At 41.0% G+C, this 13,874-nt stretch overlaps 1 protein-coding gene across 1 annotated transcript in view; it reads right to left on the reverse strand.

The window, feature by feature from the left end:
- Window positions 1-11,604, reverse strand: part of BLACAT1 (BLACAT1 overlapping LEMD1 locus) — a 28,374-nt gene extending 16,770 nt beyond the window's left edge. Inside the window, exon 1 of the mRNA XM_075850708.1 lies at window positions 11,440-11,604. The gene's annotated coding sequence lies outside the window, so the exon portion shown is untranslated. The remainder of the gene's footprint in view (window positions 1-11,439) is intronic.
- Between the last annotated feature and the right edge of the window lie 2,270 nt (window positions 11,605-13,874).

The raw sequence follows: 13,874 nt of genomic DNA on the forward strand, positions 1-13,874 counted from the left end.
TTTACCACCTACTTATTTTACCAAACACCTGATGCGTCCTGGTCTGATATTGATGGAAATAGGAGGTCTATTCGGGCTCACACAAGCTACATTCTGTGCTCACTTACTGAATGAAATAACTGACTGACGATATTGTATTTTACTTTATGTATTGGGATCCTCAGAGATAGCAGGTTGTGATTTCCTTGCTAGAGGAGGTAATATCATGTGACATAAAGTGCTTTTTTTGTTGTTCAGATTGGCCGAAAACCCCTTTGCAGGGAACCTCCATCTAGCTTAGATAGTTCTTAGAAGTTTAAAGGGCTTTTCTGCCATTAGAAGTGATGGCATATCAGTAGAATAAGGCCTTATTCACACGACAGTGAAAAAAAATGTCCATTTAAAACGGATCAACTGTCAGTTTTTCATGGCCATTTTGCATCAGTGTGTCTCTAAATTTTCATCCATTTCAAGTCCATCTGTCCGTTTTTAATGGCCGTTTGACATCCATTTTGCATCAGTTTTTCATGGCCGTTAAAAAAACTGATGAATTTCATTGGTCAGGCTTTTTTTGTCCCAACCCCCTGAAAACAACCAAAAGAAGGTCACATGTTCACCTAGACACTATTTACAGCCTCCCTGTATATGATGCCACACGCCTCCCTGTATATGATGCCACACGCCTCCCTGTATATGATGCCACACATCTCCTTGTATATGATGCCACACACCTCCTGTATATGATGCCACACACCTCCCTGTATATGATGCCACACGCCTCCCTGTATATGATGCCACACAGCCTTCTTGTATATGCCACACGCCTCCCTGTAGATGATGCCACACGTCTCCCTGTAGATGATGCCACACGCCTCCCTGTAGATGATGCCACACGCGTCCCTGTAGATGATGCCACACCAGCCTCCCTGTAGATGATGCCACACCTGCCTCCCTGTAGATGCCACACCAGCCTCCTTGTAGATGATGCCACACCAGTCTCGCTGCAGATCATGCCACACCAGCCTCCCTGCAGATCATGCCACACCTGCCTCCCTGTAGATGATGCCACACCTGCCTCCCTGTAGATGATGCCACACCTGCCTCCCTGTAGATGCCACACCAGCCTCCCTGTAGATGCCACACCAGCATCCCTGTAGATGCCACACCAGCCTCCCTGTAAATGCCACACCAGCCTGCCTGTAGATGCCACACCAGCCTGCCTGTATATGATGCCACACCAGCCTCCCTGTACATGATGCCACACCAGCCTCCCTGTACATGATGCCACACCAGCCTCCCTGTACATGATGCCACACCAGCCTGCCTGTAGATGCCACACCAGCCTCTTTGTAGATGCCACACCAGCTTCCCTGTAGATGTCACACCAGCCTCCCTGTACATGATGCCACACCAGCCTCCCTGTACATGATGCCACACCAGCCTCCCTGTACATGATGCCACACCAGCCTCCCTGTAGATGCCACACCAGTCTGCCTGTAGATGCCACACCAGCCTCCCTGTAGATGCCACACCAGCCTGCCTGTAGATCGTGCCCCATACTCACGAGAGCAGCGCCGTCTCTTGTCTTCTTCAGGTGTGGTCACTCGTCTGCACGGGATCTGGCAAGGCAGCGCGACGGGGCGATGACGTCATCGAGGCGCCTTCAAACCCGTGAAGACGAGTGACCACACCTGAAGAAGCGCCACAAACATGAGTATGCCAACGATAGCCAGCAAGGGAACTAGTAGTTCCCTTGCCAATCCCCATGTAACAGATCCGTTTTTAACGGTTGTTACATGTATTGACAGCCGTTAAAAACGGATCCATTGACATTTATGGGGGCCGTCAGGCCGTTAAAACGGCCAAAAATAGGACATGTCCTATTTTTTGACGCCCATTATTCACGGGCCGTTAAAAAAACGGCCGTGTGAATGCACCCATAGAATATCATTGTTCTGAAAACGGCCATGTGAAAGCCGTTAAAAGGACGGCCATCACACGGCCGTTTTCCACTGTCGTGTGGATGAGGCCTAAGCCATCACGTCCTGATCAGTGGGGGTTCCACTGGTGGACCACACACAATCCCCATAATAAAGACGCCGCAGATCTGAAACACAGCCACATTCACTTGAAGCAGGCCCCACACACTAGATTGGGTAGACCACTGGTTTCATGTATGGGTAACCCCCAATGCCAGACGAAGGATCAGGCATGTTATATTTTAACATACCCTACACATTGTTCCTCCAGGTGATAAGCCACCACCAGAGTGTCTGGCAGCAGCTGTACATCATCTTCCCCTTATTATCCATATGAGGAAGCTGGAGAAGATTGCCTTTCAGCCAAATAAGCACTTAGTCGACAGCTAACTTATGTGTATGACAGCTTTAGGTAGGATGTTTACTGTGGGAATCTAGAAGCGCATCTTAGGCCCTATTCACACAGAGTTTTTTGCAGGCAGAAAAAAATCTGCCTCAGAATTGCTTCAGGAATTTTAAGGCAGATTTGTTTTTTTGCCACGTTTTTCGCTGTGTTTTTCGCCTGTGGCCATGAAGCTAATGCAAGGACCGCAGGCAAAAAAACGCAGCGAAAAACAATTGGAAACCAGCACCACAGGTAAAAAAAACCTCCATGATTTCAATGGGAGGCCAGAGGCGGATACCACGGCAAGAAAAGACATGCTGCTTTTCTTTTCTGTGAGTGGCTAAAAGCCTCCTGGGAAAAAAAAATGCCTTTGCCTCTTATAGAAATCAATGGGTGGTGATTTTGGAAGTTTTTTGGCACTGATTTCGATGCGGTTTCCACCCAACAAACAAAAACCATAAATAAAGATTTACTCCAGGCTCAGTTCACACTAGCATAAAATACTATACCTTCCAGTATTTCACACAGAGAAGTATGGACTACCAGTGCATACATACAAGTAATGTGCTTTTCTTTTTTCTTCAACTGGTTCATATACAGTTGTATGAAGGTGACGACATATTTTAAAGGTAAAACAAACCTTTCTTTATAGGCCCAGACTAAGAATTTAGAAAATCTAGAACTTTTTTATGGATATGTAGTCAGAGACTGTAAGCACTGTTTTGACAGTGTCAGGCGGTTTGTGGACACACCCCATTGACAAGGGGAATGGTAATACCCAGTTGTCAATTTATCAAACCTTTCCAGGAGGAATAACAGAGGAACGGCTGAAAGTACAGTTCTAAGAAAAGATTCTCAATAATTGTTATTTTAAGTATTAACTAAACCAGGAGAGCTGACATATCCTCTTTAATTCCTATATAAGACAACTAAAATAAAGAAAAAGGGGGTTTAAGCTCAGGGAACATTGAAAAAGTTCAAGTAAAGTTTCAAATATATTTTGTCTTGGTGATTTTAACAGGTAACTCCATCCTAAAGAAACAATTCTTGTTAATGATATTGTATCCTTGATTTATCTTAAAGGGGTTATCCAGGTTTTTAAAATTGCTGGCCTATCCTTAGGATAGGCCATCAAAATTAGATCGGTGGGGGTCTGACTCTGGGCACCCCCGCCGATCAGCTGTGTGAAGGGGCTGTGGCGCTCATACAAGCGCCGCAGCCTCTTCATTGTTTTCTATGGTTCGCCTTCTCATTCGTATTTGCAAGCGCCGTTATATTTGTATCGGCTGTGCCAGGTATTACACCACTGTCCCATTCAAGCGATAGGCCATGAATTTAAAAGACCTTGATAACCCTTTTAATGTTATTGGATAGATAAAGGGAAGTTGTTGTAGTGGCTGCTACTTGGCATGCCACTCAAAGGGAACTGGCAACTTGGTAAGTTAGATAACTTACGCTTTGTTATTTGTTTATATTCTATACGTTTCTGTACATTTTGCCAAATTCATCCAGAGACTTTAAAGGGGTTTTCCAGTCCCTAAAAATGTATGGCCTATCCTCAGGATAGGCCATCAATAGCTGATCGCTCGGGGTCTGACTGATGGGACCCCGCAGATCAGCTGTTTTGAGGGGGCCGAAGCGCTCATAAGAGCGCTGATTCTCCTTAATTCCGGTAGCTGCTCGTACTGTGAATCGCCGACACAGCAGCAGCGGTGATTCACAGTATTACAGTCTAATCCCATTCCCTTCAATTTTTAGAGACCGGAAGACTCCTATAAGTAAAAATAAAGGTGTAACCTCACAAACCGTCTTTTGCTCCTACTGGGCGGGTGAGTAGCCATACTAACAATGAGGTATGTGTACTAATTTGAGTGTATATGTAAATATGTCTGTGTGTTTGTCTGCATATATATGACTGGATATGTGTGTGTGTGTGTGTGTGTGTGTGTGTGTGTGTGTGTGCGCGCGTGTGTGTGTGTGTGTGTGTATCCGTGCGTATGTAAAGGTACCAAAGGTAATTGCCTTTTTTTTTTTTGGAGCATAAGTTAGACATATACGTAGCTAGAAAATCCTGAAAATTTGCAATAAATTCTGGAATTCATGCCTACCTTTACTCAGCCTGACCTACAGGATGTGAAGAATGTGCCTCTACAGTTTCGAAAAAAAATCTAATGAGATAAAATATTTGCCACTGAACGGACCAACCACAATATGTGCAGAATCAATCATATCATCCCCTTTGGAAGAATTTCTCAGTTGCAATTTCAAAGAAACGAGATAAAGCACCTGCCTTGAACCAGGTCAATAGGTCATCAGAAAGTCAGTGTAGAAGGAAAAGCGTGCGCAATGAATAAAGTATAGTTTTTATCGCCAGTATATAAGGTTATCGGAGAATGTGCCCTCTTTATTTCTCTAGTGCTGATTTGATAGCCGGAAATCTCTGTGGCAGTGATGTCATCATTTTTTGTTCTTAACAGAGGCATCTACCTCAAAGATAAAGGGTTGAGAAGGTCCTGACTAATAAGGGACCAAATCAGATGAAAAATCAACTGACTAAGGCAGGAACCCCCCCCCCCCCCTCTCTGTCTGCAATAGGAGACCAGGCACACTAAGACCTGCCCATAGCAAAGCCTGCCAGGTAAAAATGGAAGGAATCCGGAGGAAATTAACACCTGTGTTCTTTGCAAGGTTTCTATTTGTTTCAGAAGCATGTAGAAAATTCTGCAGACATTGTGGGCAAGTTTTCTATTTTATTAACTCCTAGGTTTAATGTTACTTTAAATAGAGCTGTATTAAGTTCAGCTGTATTTAGTTTTTTCGATCCGCACATATTCTCCATGGCAACACTGCACCTGAAGATGAATGTTGTCATTAGAATCTCTTAGAAGTGCAGACTAAAGCTGGAGCTAGACCTAGACATTTGGTCTCCTGATCCTAGCGATCTCTAAGATCAGTCGCCAACTGCTATACATAGGAATATATGAGATTGCCCGCTATTCGCTATCTGCAAACTATTTTTTTTATAATAGCTCAGTAGAACAACATTGAAATCACTGTTACAAGCCTGTAACGGCGATTTCCATGTGATTTTGTAACATGATATTGATATCACTTCCTGTGTCCACCGTGACACAGGACCTGCAGACTAATGGCGTAAGCGACTCTTTGGCATAGTAACCAGGCTTCTACTACGCATGCGTAGGTGTTCCTGTGCCGTAACAGCCTCCTCCTGTCTCAAGAATGTGCTTAAGTGATTTATCGCTAGAGACAAATTGCCGTAAATTTTTAGTAGTAAAATTTCTAGGTCAAGTCCTAGCCTTAGGCTCCGGGCCTGTAATTTCACAACCTGAGCAGCTGAATACAGTAGGTCCCTCTTAAAGAATAATGGACACCTTATGTCAGCTGAACCGAAACTCTTCTAAACTGATATTTCTCCTGGGAGTGTTTTTAAAAATGAATCTCCCTCTTGTTGCACAGAGAAATTAGTTCAACCATAGAGGAAGGTCTCTAGATGTTGATTTAATGATAATCAGTTAAGAAAGGCTCTGCCGTTAAAGAGGTAGTCAGCGACACGAGCTGGAGTAGCAGCAGTCCGTTAAGGTACAGTAGGCAAAGCATAAGGAGTGAGTGATTCTTGGACGGAATCAAAGTGGGATGAAAGGCCATGGAGATAATGGACATGCTGGTTGTGACTTGCTTCCTGATTTTCAATCCAATCTATGAATGCTGTAAATGGTCTGTGGCGGACTGGGCTCAAGCAGGATCCTAGGCCAGAGTAAACTGACAGCATTGCAGAACTTAGGATCCCTTTACATTACCTGCGCTCTGAGGTGCTAACTAGTAGCTACTTTCACCAGCTTTCCCTTTATGGGTGGAATAATTTGGGACTAATGCATATGTGAACAAGTCAAGGTAAGTAATTGAGAGGGTACAGCAGCTGCCCCTATTCATTGTGGTGGTTAATTTACAATGTCGATGGATAATATGACGTCCCTAGTCCAAGCCAGGAAGATCTCAGTCTTAAAGCTCTTTTACAAGAAGTAATAATTAGGATATGTTTACAAGTAATCGTAACGATTTGCGCCTAATTCAAATACATCAAAATATCAATGATAAACAATAAACCTATCGTTTATTATTGATCAAAATTGGTTATGAAAATCTAAAAATTATTAGCTGTAGCGGTAAATACTACTCGTCGTCCAAGTTTTACAATACAAATGCCACTACTATTGAACTTATGTTTGAAAATTGCGGTATATGTTGATATTATAATAATTTTTCCAGTTATTCATGTGTGGTTGGAAAAAAAATCGGGTAAATGCAGCTGTAGCCTTTGGCTGGAGGTCAGTCAGATGAATGGGTGGAGAGTTGTATGGGTTTTCAAGCAAGGAGGTCAGTTCTTGAATATCACTTTGTTACATCATCATGGCCAATGAGCGAAATTAGTGAAAGTGTAAGTGGAAATTACTTTTTTTTTTTACTTATCTCCTGCTGGAACAAAGGATCGGGGATATTGAAATTCAACATGTCTGGCCAGCTATATATAAAGGGATTTCTCACAAAAGCGTAGATGACATGTCCATTGAAATAAATGGGTGTTAGGGTGTATTCAATTTGTGTCCACGATGTACAATAGGCGTATGCACCGGGAAAGCTCAGGGCGCATATATTAAATGTTTCCATAGGGCCCCATTCATCCGATGAGTGCAATAGAGTGACCTTTCAACTGTATGGACTAGTGTAATCAACCACGCCACTGTGTGCCTATACAGTGGCATATGTCAGAGGCTTCCGCTTGAGGTATATATGTCAGGAAATCCTCCCAACCTATACTTTCGACGTACACTGTCAACCCAGTGTGAATATACCCTTATAGAGAGTGTCAATTGATATTTTATGCGTGGCCTGCTCTACACTCGTGGGAAAAACAGCACAGTTTTGGGATCACCTGTCTGTGACTGGCTCAGTTCACACCATGTTTAGTCCATACAGTTAGAAAAACATACACCAGGAAGCAAATGCATGCTCAAAAACTCTATGCTTTATTGCTGGATTACTGGATTTCACTGTGTGCCAAATACATACTTTTTTTTAATAGATCTGCCATCAAAACAGGTATACAATTGCTATTGTGACAATTGTTAAGTTTTCTTTTTTGCCTATTTTTCTTCTGAATGATCAAAATGTATATTGTGCAAACATATGCGTGCATGTACTGACACGTTTGGATCGGTCTACTATTGTCTTTAATGTACTGTATATATCTTTTAGGGGTTTCCCTAAATTTTTTAGTACTGTGAAAAAAAAGATGTAAACCTGCCAAATGTCTATCAAAAGGACATCTCTCGAGATAGCTCTGCAGAACAGAATTCTATTGGTACAGTACTATTTGCATATGTATATTTTTTTTGTATGTGGACATATATGTATGAAATACGGAAAAGATGTGATGTAAAAATAGCCTTTTAAGACATGTAATAAATCTTTTGTGGGAAAACCCCAGCGATCAGTTGTTCGAAGGGGCCCCTTCATTGCTTACATCCATTTCTGTTCGTACTTGCACACGCCATTACTTTTGTAGCGGCTGTGCAAGGTATTCCAGCGTTATCCCATTTGAGTAAACAGAACTATGCTGCAATACCTTGCACAGCCGCTACGAATGTAACAGCGTGTGCAAGTATGAACAGAAATGAAATTGCCCCTTTAATTATTACCATATAGACAAACACAGTCATCACTGCCATAAATGGGTTATAGGTAAATTAATCAAACTTATCTTTCTAGTATAATATACAATAAAGTGATATACACAATGCTCAATACCCATCTCATGCTAACAATACATATATTGCCAGTCTCCTAATGACCTTTCGTATATAAAGTGCCCATTCACTGGTTGCCTGTTCTCTTATCCTGGGATCCCACAATGCCAGAGCAGCTCTGTTTCCACTTAACTAAACTTGTAGAACAGATCGCTAAACGTTGTCTGCCAGTCAAAGGATAGTATTGTCATACTGGCGCATAATGATCACTGCTTTTGGAGAAAGAAAACGGTTGCTGTTTGGCGAAAGCGCCTAAGGAAACTGGTGTTGTCGGTGGCACCAATCTGGTATTTCCTCTTGTTTCCATTTCTCAACGTTCACTTGCCCGATGACACTTGGATTGTGTGTTCTTTGCAATATTTTATTCTGTAATGACCCCATTATTTTAATGGTCCAATTATTAATAAACATTTTCCTTTTATTAATGAGAAGCACATATTTAAGGAAGAGAACACGGCAGGTATCAAATATTAAAGTGATAATATTTGTGCCAGCTCATATCTTTTCTCTTATGCACAGTGGTAATTTAATATTACTGGGAGGCGGAGGAATGATTTTTCAGATTCTCAGTAAATACTTCTTGTGTAACATAATACCGTATATCATTTTCATTCATCTGCAGTGTATAGCCCTTGACTATATAGATTTCCTGCTTTACTGAAAGATAGTTTTGAGGGGAACATAAATTCAATATTCCTTGTTGTGATCCTTACTATAAATACATACAGTATAGAGACTTGCAGGAAATTTTAGATAAGTGTATGTATATAAAATCCCCTGTACTGATAATGGTTTAAGGCTGGTTTCACATAAGTGAAAAATGGGCGCATTTCTGCCACCATAATGCGGCCACAAATCCCGGTCCGACTGCGGATCTAATAGATTGGGCTAACAGCATCATGCGAAAGCGCCCGTATTCAATTTGTATGAAACCAGCCAAAGTCTGACTGTATTGGATCACAAAAACACCTGTTTAGTATTGAGTAACCTGACATTGTAAATTATAAGCGTAAGCGACCCATTTACTCACATGCTAATTGTAAGAATTATCTATCTATCTATCTATCTATCTATCTATCTATCTATCTATCTATCTATCTATCTATCTATCTATCTATCTACCGTATATATCGGCGTACAAGACGACTTTTTACACCCTTAAAAAAATGTCAAAAGTGTGGGGTCGTCTTATATGCCGGATATTGTCTTGTACACAGGTTGTTTCTTACCTTGTGAGCCTGCAGTCCGGTACACAGGCTCCCGGGATGCACGGAATCCGCCACGGATCTGAGGGAAGCCGGTATTAGCCGCCAGGGAACATCTCTGTAAGCCTCCGTAGATCTCCCTTTCCTCTCATTCCCTGCCTCTTAGATCTCGCGCGATGAAGCAGCCTATCTGCGCATGCGCGAGTTCAAAGAGACAGAGAGTCCTGGGTCCTGCCGCCGATGTCCATAGTGAAGCGCTCCTGCACGAAATGGTGAGTATATCTTAAATTCTATATTTTAAGGGTAAAAGTTGGGGGTCGTCTTATACGCCCAGTCGTCTTATACGCCGACATATACGGTATCTATCTATCTCATATCTATCTCATATCTATCTCATATCTATCTATCTATCTATCTATCTATCTATCTATCTATCTATCTATCTATCTATCTATCTATCTATCTATCTATCTATCTATCTATCTATCTATCTATCTATCTATCTATCTATCTATCCCAATACATTAGGGAATTACATAAACAACAATTCCCTAATATACCTATTTTAAGAATCTGTCACTTTATGTGCAGGAACTTCTAAAAATAGAGCATAGAAGCCACTGACAAGTCAAATCCGCATTGCTTCTCTGTCAGCCCGCCAGCAGACAGAAACTTGTTTACAACTACTGTTCCATACACAGAATACAAGCTGCTGCAATTTGCTGCCTGTATTTTGCCAAAGGATTCAAAGAGGAAAGGTTGATAGTGTTGATTCCCTACAAATCTACAAACTTATTGTCAGATTGCTCTGATAGATATTTATTTATACATCGTCTAGTCTGGAAAATCTGAGAATCCGTTCGGAATTATGACATCCTTCATAGACTTTTAATGGCAAAATATTACACCTGCACATAGTTACGGATCTACTCTCTCTTAACCAAGAGCTATAATCAGTCACTCATCTAATGTGACAAAGTTAACCCTTGCCTAAGTATAAGTGGCAAGATTGGCGAGATCTATGACAGGTGCATGAATGCAGCACTTGACGGCTCCATCTGTACATTTGGCCATCTTCATGTAAATACTTGGATAGTTTGTAAGCAATTGGACAACAGTCATATAAACAAACGTTTCCTGATCTGGTTTTACGAAAACATTTAACAATAATACGCAAAAAACACCAATGCCCATATCCAGGGAGCATTTCAATTGCCCTCGGGATATCTGTAATCTGTTGTAGACGCATACATATTATGTTATTATTGTAGAAATAGCCATAGTATATTATGGAAATGCTGACCAGGAATACACTAAGGTAGTACCGGGAGCGTTGTGTTGTAAATCCTAAGCTGCACCCCCATCTCTTTCATGCCCTATGGTCTTTTATCTCTCCTCCCTCTCTGACCATGAATACATTGGCCTTTCTGCCACTCTCGGGTTGTTCTTAACCCTTACCAAGGCCCCTACTATAAGTGATCCTGCCAGTGGAGTCTATTGTCTGTGATATTGCTTTCCACCAAATAATTGTATCTTGGTTCATTGTCTTTTGCTTCTATTATTTTGTACGGAGTAAAAGAAACCATTCTGCTTGCAAATCTTCTGGACATAAGGTATATTGTACATATATGGCACGCAAATTTAGCAGCTAACCATGGAGCAGCAGAAATAGTTTAACTATATAATGGCCTTCAGTCGCTATAACAATAGAAAGAACTAAGGAATATGCCGGATACTTTATTTTATGGCTGGTCACTACTTCGCCCTCCTCTTACAAGTCTAGATTTTACACATACACACACCTTCTCCATCTTTTAGGCTCACTTACTATCCTGTCTGCTCCATTTCTGTCTCCCTCCATTTGTGCTTCCCCTGTTATGAGACGGCAGGATGGTCTGCGCATTTCACTCTCTGATCTGCAGCTTTAATCTTTCACTGCCACTAGATACAACAATACACTGGGAACTCCAACACTTGTCATATCACTATGTAACCCACAAGCTGGGTCCCTCTTCTCCCCTTGCCCCTTTCTCCTTTTGTTTTTGTCTCAATGTAATGATACTTACACGGTTCTGTATTCAAGCTCTGCCAGGTCTGTGTCTGCCCCCCTCTCGCTTTGTCCCTCTCTGGTTGCAGAATATCTTGTACTGTGCTCCCTTCCGCCTGATCCGCTGTTACAAACAGAGGTCCCCCCTGTTTTATAAGGAGGGGCTGAGAGGGACAAGCTGAATAAGGTGGGAACCTAGAATGATCACAAAAACATGTCACAAGTCCCTCCAACAAACACTGTAATAACTTATCAGCCACCTTCCAAAAAGAAAATTGTCTAAAAAAAAAATCACACACTTGAGGATAAGGATGGGATCTGTTGGGATCAGTTTCATTTTTGGGATGGAAACAATGGTGACCCTTTCTAGGTGCAGAACTGAAATCAAGGTTGAGAGCGCAGGGTCTTGAGAGGTTTCTTTATGAATGAAGAAGGCAATTTACACGACTTCCCACTATGTCAGCTTGTCGTCGTGTCAGTCAGACTCAGGAGTTAGGTTATTGGGGGGCTGTTTGTATAGCACGTTTATAGTAGTATATTACTATTACATATATGTGTCTGAATATATACATTTTCAGATAAGATAAGCTATTGCCCTGCCAGGTAGACACAGTGTGCAGTGCAAGTATATAAAAAAGTATAAATGTAATTCAATAGTTGCATAAATGTGTACATGGACCTGCAGAAGACAATCCGCTGGGATATGGATATATATATATATATATATATATATATATATATATACACACACACACACAGATACATGTATACATACAGACAAACAAACGTTTAGGTACAATGGTGTACTAGGCAAACAAAGACACACATTCATGATGTCACACATTTTTAGGGCACTAGTGTACACACAAATACACACACTTTTCCCTTAGATACAGAGATACTGAGTCCCCCTACCTTTCGGATGCTCTTTTGCAGATTCTCAGCTCTATGTCACAGCTCTGGGATCGCTCACTAACGAAATCCCAAATATGCACAGGATAGGGAGTAGGGAGGGGTGGACAGAACAATGTGAAGAACCAGTGGAAGGTAAGGAGAGTGGGCAGTGAGGAGGCAGGTGAAGAGCGGGTGGGTTTCCTTTTGCACAAGCAGGGAGTGAGGGGGCAGTGAAGGTAATAGGAGAGGGGGAGTGAGGGAGGGGGGATAGTCTATGTCACAATGCGTCCCAGTGGAGAAGGAACAGAAAGATGCTACTAACCCATTCAGCACTGGGCTTGTATACAGTTTTTTTCAAGGTCCTCACTGTGTTGATGCTGAGGATTTTTGATCAGTTTATGATGTATACATAGAATTATCTAAAGAAAGTCCATGACCAATATGTTCCATATGCTTCACAGTTAATTATCTTTCACTAGTCAGATCATTAAATACATGTCAAAATTCCAATCCATGATCAGTACAGGTTATAAGGCAAGTCTGACGCATTATTCAAAGTATTTCAGTTGCTTGTACCCAATGATTTTGGCACCATAAACTGTACCTGAATAACAAAGTATTGCTCACTTATGTCATTATGTCTATGACCAGTTAGGTAAAAATAATTCATTACTCTACCAAGCCGAGGTGGACATAATTGTCTGGGTCGTTGGTGAATAAGGTTTGTTATTTGTCTTTTGTGTGAATCGAGCTAAATTCTTGCTTTTTAACTATCATTGGAGTGCTGCCTCGTATTTTGGGAATTATTGCTGGAGATTTGGTACACTGGTCACGTGTCCAAATGAGGATATTGCACCCCATTTCTGCCTTTCGATATATATATATATATATATATATATATATACATACATACATACATACATATATATACATATATTTATTAATTTATTTTTTGAAGAAGAACAAATTTTGCAGCAATCCGGTGTAGCAAAAAAATTTGGTTTATTCAATCAACATATAGATACAACAATTCTGTCCTACCTTGGGAAAGGTCCCAAGGTAGGACAGAAACGTTGTATCTATATGTTGTTTGAATAAACCACTTTTTTTTTTGCTACACCGGAGTGCTGCAGAATTTCTTCAAATATATTTTACAGTCCTTGGATCGGGTTTACCTGCTGTGCACCCACTTCCGTATTGGAAATTCCATTATAGTGCTGCTACTTTCTGCTTGTATGTGTGTACATACTAGTCCTTCTCAATGAATTAGAATATCATCAAAAAGTTGATTTATTTCAGTAATTCAATTCAAAAAGTCAAACTCATATATTATATAGATTCATTACACACAGAGTGATCTATTTCCAGCATTTTTTTTCTTTTAATGTTGATGATTATAGGTAACAGTTAATAAAAACCCAAAATCTAGTGTGTCAGAAAATTAAAATATAAAATAAGGTTTAAAAAATTATTTTTAATACCGATGTTGGCCTACTGAAAAGTATGTACATTATATGCACTCAATACTTGGCCGGGTCTTCTTTTGCATGAATTACTGCA

Source organism: Rhinoderma darwinii, chromosome 2, assembly GCF_050947455.1.
Source record: "Rhinoderma darwinii isolate aRhiDar2 chromosome 2, aRhiDar2.hap1, whole genome shotgun sequence".
Classification (NCBI taxonomy): domain Eukaryota; kingdom Metazoa; phylum Chordata; class Amphibia; order Anura; family Rhinodermatidae; genus Rhinoderma; species Rhinoderma darwinii.